Source organism: Misgurnus anguillicaudatus, chromosome 11 (assembly GCF_027580225.2).
Source record: "Misgurnus anguillicaudatus chromosome 11, ASM2758022v2, whole genome shotgun sequence".
In the NCBI taxonomy this organism is placed as follows: Eukaryota; Metazoa; Chordata; class Actinopteri; order Cypriniformes; family Cobitidae; genus Misgurnus; species Misgurnus anguillicaudatus.
In genome coordinates, this window is record NC_073347.2 from 21177850 (window position 1) to 21186602 (window position 8753).

The window sequence follows — 8753 nt, forward strand, 5'->3', positions numbered from 1 at the left end:
CTCTACCGCGCGCGCTCTCTCTCCCCTCAGCCAAATCAATACGGCCCGCGCGGCATATCATTCATCTCATAAGTATAATGAGTACTTGTGTTATTAATCTCATCTTTATACAGGGGTAATATGATAGTTAATTCAGCTCAGTTGAAATGAATGAAAATAAGTTAATCACAAACGCATCGCTTAGGAAAATCAATTTCGGCGAGATATTCTAATAACAATACGTATAGGCAACGAGTCCTAATTCTATCATGCATAGAAACCAATATTTCTCTCTGTTCATCTGACTAACATATAAATGGGATTTTCACACTCTTTTCTTCAGTGAAAACAATATGGATTTTGATTTGCTTGCGAACAATTTTAATAAAAAGCTATTGATGGGATATTGATTGTTTAGCACACAGCTCACGGGCCCAGTGTGCAACAATCATTACACGCTAAGCTTTTGCACTCATTTCTACTCATATGGTCAATAGACTCCATATGCTCTTGGCCCTTTAAACACAGGAGGGCACTTTTTTCAACACTGTCCTCTAAATCAACTGCCAAGACAAGCCAAAGAAACGACATCGGATCAACATTCGTCCAACATCTGACTGACCGTGAAGCAAAATATAATAAAACCTAACACGTTTTGTGAAGCTGATCTGTTCTTCAAATGTCATAAGGATGAGGTGCTTTACATTGATTTAATCTAAACTAAGAACAAAAAAGCTATTATATGTTGGCTACATACTATGACTTCCATCATCGATGAAACTTTAGTAGTACATAAGTAAAACTAATTTAGGATTTGGCTTGATTCTAGTTTGTTAAGTAATCCAAGAAACACTTTTATGTTCTAGTTTTTTGTATCGTTCTATACTGTACCTTACTCTAAAAATGTGATCTCTGCACTTTAAGATCTTATTTACCCCTGTGTCTCTTCGTAAAATCTTTATTCGTGTGAACATATCTTTTAAATGTGAGAGCCACTGGAGAAACGGCAATAAAAGATTGGGGAGAGATCAATGCTGAACGCATTACGCCTTAGCACAGAGACTTGGCTTTAATAATCAAAAAATTGATCCATTAAGCTCAACCTAATTCTTTGCCAAAACGGTAGAGGTGCTTTGTTTTCTACACATGGTTATGTGGAAAATTGCAATTTTTTACAGAGACTCTGGTCTAATGACACAATATCGAAGATGAAATGGGCTCATTAAAAAATACACACACACACACACACACACACACACACACACACACACACACACACACACACACACGCACACACACACACACACACACACACACACATATATACACACATATATATGCTTCTGCTGGGCCACTAAAGAACCTAAAGAGAACCTGTGACCAGTTGGTTCTTGTATTTAATGTTTTTGTTTAGCATAATGTAAATATCCAGGTTCATGGCCATGCAAAACCTTAGAGTAACCAAATGCAAGAGTAAACACTTTTTAAAATGCTACAATGTCAAAAAATTCTCCCAAGCTGTCACTGGGGCAGTGCCCTTTAAAGAGGCCCTCATATTCATCCATTTAGTAACAATTTGAGGTACTATGCCCTCTTTAGCCTCTTTTTTCGGATGGGATTAGTTTTACAGGGGTAGATGGCGTAATGTAATTTTACCACAGGGTGTCTGTAATAATGATGATCAATTCGCACAGGATTCGAAATCTCAGTAAAACTTTCAGAAGTGGAAGGGGTAACTCGATTACACAGAGCGTCACCTTTCTAGTCGTCACGTGCACATTACCTTGCTTTATCGCATGTGCAAACACAATGACACAGATGAGAAAAACCTTAAAACACTGCGTTTAATTTTAGTTTGGGGAGAACGTCAGTTTCAGAAACAGTTCTGTGCCTCTGAGAAGTGAACTTGACTTTTTTGTGTCGTGGTATTCAGGAACTAACTTTGCCACTGACTTGTTTTTTTTTTTCGCCTAGAACGCAAGTAAATCCTTCTTTAAGTGCTTTTATATTTGAAAAAACCCGCAAAATAACAGGAAATGACAAAATGTACGTGTATATTAACAGCAGTGGCGCTTGTGACAGCTCTTCCGAGGATGCGCTAATTCAAAATAAGTGTTCAGATTGTCACGTGTGTGGTTCCCGTTTCCAAAATATGTGTCCTGCGTGTGAAGAGTTCCTGTGTGCATCATGTGTTTTGTCAAAATAAGTGCCTGCTGCAGACGCGTCAAAACCGTTTATGATAAAAGAGACGCTCACGTTCCCTAAATACACGCAAGAGACTCTCTTAACAGTAAACTGATAACGCATGAGATTTTGCGAGTATCTGGCAAACGCGAGCGTCTCTTTTCAAGTTCAAGGCAGCAGGCACTTATTTTGGCATGACACGTGATGCACACACAATCTCTCAAAGCGCAGAACACATATTTTGAAATGACGAACCACACATATGACGAGCTACATACATGTTGTGACGAACTTCGCATCGTGCGCTTCAAAAAAGTCACCAGTCGCCACTGATTTACAGCTGGTCTATTCGTACTGGATTAGTATTACCTGAGGTAATTTTGCCAGACCATTTTACAGAAGGTGAAAGTCGCCGTAATCTTTACTGACATTTTCCGTAATGATTACTGACATGGAGCATTCGGACAGGACTAAAATCACTGAGAAGCTCTGATAAAAATTGCTTTACCCCACATCCTTATGTAAAACTAACCCATCCGAATAATACTTTTGATACCAGTATGTACCTCTGAGTTACTAATATGAACTTTGTGCAAAAATTTATTTTTTAAAAAGGGTACCACCACCCCCGTGATAACTAGGGACCATTTTTTGACTATTTTTTTTTAGAAAGAAAGACTATAAAGTACATACACAGGCTCTCATGGGCAATTCTCACCCCTCCCACATTTATCTGCTAATTAAAATAGATACCCAATAAAGATCATTAAAACAGAACATAACTCATCTGTGTTTTCAGCGGACACATACTCCCAAAAACATCTGCTAGAAAATGTAATTGAAATTTATCTAATGACCCCCAAAAAGTAGTTATATCGGGTCTACTGCTATTACTGAGAGTCATCCTTCATATAAAGCGAAGAAAGTGATGTTAGAGCAAAAAGAAGTCTTAAAAACCTTATTCCTCTATTCTATCTTTCTTCCCTGAAGTGACCTAACATTTACTGAGCCCTTCTCAGATGACTATGAGCGCTCTCCACACACACTTCAAAGGTTACCGGATGTGCACGATTCAAGGCTGTAAGTGAGAGTCTCACTTTTGACACAAGGATTTACCAAAGAGATGAAACCTTACCCACACCACTCTGATGAGCAGGAGCATTTGTGTCTATTCCGCTGTGTAGCAGCAAACAGACAGGTTTAAGAGTTAAAGGGGTGGGGGTGGCGGATGAAAAGGAGCACAAAGGAGGTAAACAACCGAAACCCTCTGAAACAAGACCCGCAGCGGAATCGTTTGGACCTCTGTGGATGTGTAGGTCGAGCATCACAGCGCAGAGACATTTCCTCCTCACCGTGTCCCTGGGCTGCCGCTGCAACTCAACACCAGCGATATCGATCGGCTTGCTAAGCCTCCACCAACCTGGTCAAACCCGAGTCCTTTCTGATATTTACCCACCAAAGTATTCCCTTTTGCTAGCGCTGCCAACCCACAAGACATGGAGGGGGAAAAAAGTCAATTATACACAACGTGCTTGGTTTCCCCTCAAGGATGGAATCCACCCTTTCTAATCCGATCAATTCATGTCAGACAGGGGGCTGGATTCAGCGCTATCTCTGAAGTCCTGTAATCCTGGCTAAGTCTTCACACTGCCTGCCTCACCTCCACAAGAAAAGGGTTTGGTCCAAAGCGTGATACAGCAAATTAGTCGTAGTGTACATTCAGACACGCTGCAGTGGATGGGTGCCAGCGTGCTAACAACTAAGCATAATTGGATAAGGTGCATTCGGTTAATTCCTACTACAAGTTCCTCGTATAATCAATGCTACTGTGTAGCGTTTGCCAACCTTTGTTGTCGTACAGTTATGTACCCCTCAAGGCCTATCAGTAAATCATTTAGCAAAAATGTGTTGCTATTAACTTGCACTCTTAAATAAAGCTGCCTAAAGGGTATTCAGCGATGCCATAGAAGAACCGTGTTTGGTTCCTCAAAGAATCATTTCTTTCTTATTTTTTACAATCTTAAAGAGATTCGCAACACAGTTTAAGATGTTTTAGATTTAGTCTGAAATTAACAAAAATTACAACTTTATTCAGCATCTTCTCTTCCGGTTCTGTTGTGAACCGCGTGCACGAGACTGAAGTCACGTGACTGCAGTGACGTGGCTGACGTGTTATCTGGTGCGCCCCAGCTGTTTTTGTGCGCCCGAGCTTCGTTTACAGTCTGAGGGAGACGCACGTTGTAAGTTTGAAAAAAAAAGCAAACACATCTGAGGATAAATCGTCCGTCTCGTGCATGTGGTTCACAACAGAACCGGAAGAGAAGACAATGCTGAATAAAGTCGATATTTTTGTTATTTTTGGACCAAAATGTATTTTCAATGCTTCAACACATTCTAACTGACCCACTGATGTCACATGGACTACTTTGATGAGGTTTTTATTACCGTTCTAGACATGGACAGTATACCGTACATAGATTTTCAATGAAGGGTCAGAAAGCTCTCGGACTAAATATAAAACATCTTCTTAAACTGTGTTCCGAAGATGAACGGTTACATGAGGGTGAGTCATTAATGACATTATTTTCATTTTTGGGTGAACTATCTTTTAAAAACCTTTTGTACAACAAAAAGGTTCTTCATATGTTAAAAGTTTTTAATGGAACCCTTTAGCCAAAAATGGTTCTTCTATGGCATCATATAGCACCTTTATTTTTAAGAGTGATACTGGAAATCACTTAGCATGCTTATGCGGTCACTAATATTACAGTATATTAGTAAAAAAAATCAGTGGGTGGAAAAATCACACACATTTCTATTTTTATGTGTGTTTTCCTTACTAGAATGACAGTTACACACAAAATTAAAATCCCAAAATACAGTGGCCTGAGAATTATTTACTAGACTGTATGGAAAAGAATGAACTTATACACTATTATTTTCTTTCATCTTTTTCCCTGTTGTATAACTTTACCAAAGAAAAATCAAATCTTTCCAAAATCCTCATGAAACCTGCAAGTTAGGAACCCCCAGGTTGCACTGTAAAGTATCACGCTATTATTTTTTAAAATCCTGGTTTGACTTTTAGCCACTGGTGAACTTTATTTAAGCAGTATATAACTTTGAAGTATTTGGCCAGCGGTGAGACGTGGGACGGATTCCCATTACGGACATGCAAAGGCTAACGGCCAGTGCGCACGGTAAATGAGCAGGAACGAGCAGGAAGAGTGCTGGGACACTTTAATTTCCACTGACATATTGTGCCTCATGTACATTCTGAATGGCTCCATAAAGAAAGCGTAATGATGGTCCAGGACTCTGGCCAAATAGTTGACATGCACTGCTTCCCTGGTCAGCTCAGCACCAGGTTTGATCCGTCTCATTACACCAGTCATTCAAATAATGGGCAGCTATGGGAGCTCTGGTAAAGCTGAAACTAATACACATGCCAAAGTCTACATCACAGTGGTTAACTCTCTCTCTCTCTCCCTCCCTCCCTTTCCCTCTGTCTCTCGCTCCAGTACAAAGCACAGGTGTTCAGTGCTGAGAAAAAATAATAAACATATAAATATTATTCTTTCCTTAATTTACTAGAATAGAATAGAATAGAATAGAATAGAATAGAATAGAATAGAATAGAATAGAATAGAATATGGCTTTTTTATTCTTACAAATCTGATAAAAGTATTACATGTAAACATCAATTTGCTCTTGCATGATGTTGTTTTAAAACACATAAGCAATTGAATGGAATTTTATAATGAACCATCGATCTACATTAGCAATAGCAATATTTTTTTTATAATCGCAAACTGACATTAAAGCTTGTCAACCAGGACCGGAACAGAACAATAGCTCCTTATTCTCATTCAGATGAATGCACGGCAAGAGAGAGGCGCGATAAATCGGCCACCCCTGCTCTTGTCTTGCTTCAAAAGGATCTGTAAGAGAGAAAGTGTGTGTGTGTGAGAGAGAGAGAGAGAGAGAGAGAGGGTGAAAAAGCAGGGAGCAAGACCCACACGATGTAGTTCCAGCCAATTGCATTCCAGAGAAGTGACCATAGCTGGAGATAAACAATGCACAATAGATCACTCCCCTCAAATGGTATAAAGAGAAGGCAGATGCTGGAGGAATAAGGCATTAGCAGGGAGCAACGAAATGATCTGCGTACCTCCCGAAATCCAGAAAGCATCATTGTTAAAATCCTTTATTCTGGACTGACATTAACCCTGTGCAGTGCACGTCTTTAACAATCTGCATGTGAAGGAAAATGAAGAGTCTCTCTCTCCTTGTGCGGAGTTGCCAGCCTCACCCTCTCCAAACCACAGTCACAACCATTTTCGCTTTAAATTGTTCCTCACTGTCGCAAACAATAAAAGCATTTAACACTCACCCATTGAGCGGAGACTGATCTCTCAACCACTAGCACCCCGTCAACACAAGCCAGATATTCCTTCCACAGATATGTAAACAGCCCACTAAGATTTCTTTGTTTGGATTTTGAAGCTGGGTAGGTTTGCCTTTGCTGCGCTTGCTTTTACAGCTTAGAAGCAGGTGGATGACAAAACATCAATCTCTCCAGGCACAATGTGTAGCACGCACACGCTTGACACACTACACAAGCAATATACAATCACAGACTCCAACACAGTGCTCTCAGCTTTAATGGTGTGTATTTGCTTAAAGGCAGCTTTAGTGAAAACCTGCATATTTTGTTTTTTTGGGGGGGAAAATATGTGCATATTACAGCATGCTTATTGAAAGTGAAATTGTAAAAACAATACAAATGCATCTGCATCCACAGCAGTGCATGGAAGAAAATGAAATGGGTTAGCAAGCTTTGGTGTTGCCAGGAGAAACATGTCAGGGAACTTAACAGCTGCTATTATATGTGATATAAAATTGCTGAGGCTGGGCAGTTACAGCTGAACTGAAATACTTGTTTAACTATCTACAAATTAACAATAGTGAAATTACTACATGACCAAGACCCACCTGTAGTGATAGTTTAAGTTGTAGTTAATACAAAAGAAAAAAATCATGTCATGATGTTTAATTTGATATATAAATAGTTGATAACTGGGGATAAAAATGGGTGGTGGATACTGGTATAGATTAATATTCACTAGCACTCTAGGGTAGATTGAAAAAAACATTACTTTTTGTTTTACTTTACAAAGTTTAAGTTGTAGACTTCTAAATGATGTGTAGCAAAGAAATATATATATATATATATACAGTATAATAGAAAATATATATAAAATGTAAGTTATATGGGATATATATTGTATTTTTATATTCAGGGAAATCAGTAATGCGGGGGTCAATGTATAAACAACGTACACCCGACCAACGTTTTCAAATAACCCGCCCGCAACTTGGGCCGCAAAAAAATAAAAATAAATACTGTACTGGACCCGCCCTGGCACGCATTTTTTAAAAGTAGTAATTGTTTAAAATAGTTAATTGGCATCTTTATTTCAAACGACCCGACGGACCACGACCCGAATATCATTAAAAAAATCTTTGGACTCATAACCATGGGTAACCACAGGCACCGGCTCATTTCGGATCAACCTGCGCATCACTGCAACCTATGGTTACAACCATTGTATATTAGGGAAAATATTTGTGATTATTTAAAGAAGACATATCATGAAAATCTGACCTTTTTTCCATGTTTAAGTGCTATAATTGGGTCCCCAGTGCTTCTATCAACATAGAAAATGTGAATAGGTGAAAAAATAGGTCATTGAAATTTAGCTCCCCTTGTGATGTCAAAAGGGGATAATACCGCCCCTTAATCTGCACTAGCCAATCGCGGCACTGACATTTACTGCAGCGATCAGCTCATTTGCATTTAAAAGGACACACCCCAAATTCGCTAATTTTTGCTCACACCTACAAAGTGGCAATTTTAACAAGTTATAATAAATTATCTATATGGTATTATGAGGTAAAACTTCACATACGTACTCTGGGGACCCCAAAGATTTATTTGACATCTTAAAAAAGTATTTGTGAAAGGTCCTCTTTAAGAGTTTCTCTTTCTGTATCACAATACAATGAATCGGGCAAATAAATATGCTGGTCAGCCCGCCTACCTACCTGTTACAGAGCTACGCGTTTTGTTGAGTTGGTTTGTTGACCTTTCTAAATTAAGGTAATTGCGAATTACGCAGTTGTGCACCCCACATGCTTGAAAAATCTCCCCAATCGGTATGACTATCTGCCACTGAATCCAGCCACCTCAAAGGAGTCATTTTGATCACGTGATCCTGGGCAGCGCGTGCGTGCTTTATTTTTTAAAATAAGTCTGAGATCATGTATTTGCCGTATTACCTTGGATTTGAACCCAAAAGAAATTCCTTTCTTTTTATGTGTTTTCATTCACCATGCAAACAGACTTTTATCGACGAATTAAAAACAATAAAATAAATAAACGATCTTTTTTTAAATAATCTTAACGGCGATAAAACGGCGTTTTCCTGTATTTCAAACAATTTATGCAGTGCATTTTTCTTTAATTACAGACATTATTTTGATATGCTGTAGCTGGTGTGTTCAAATAAAGTTTGGCCATTCAAACT

The 8753-nt window shown here is 38.9% G+C and overlaps 1 long non-coding RNA gene across 9 annotated transcripts in view; it reads right to left on the minus strand.

The window, feature by feature from the left end:
- Positions 1-6847, minus strand: part of LOC129416802 (uncharacterized) — a 342254-nt gene extending 335407 nt beyond the window's left edge. For 3 of the 9 annotated variants that reach the window (XR_008635551.2, XR_008635552.2, XR_008635549.2), the window contains exon 1: positions 6557-6837. This is a non-coding gene — a long non-coding RNA (uncharacterized lncRNA). Of the gene's footprint in view, positions 1-6556 lie in introns of all 9 variants that reach the window. The other 6 variants (XR_012372153.1, XR_008635554.2, XR_008635548.2 and 3 more) reach the window with 6 other exon arrangements.
- Between the last annotated feature and the right edge of the window lie 1906 nt (positions 6848-8753).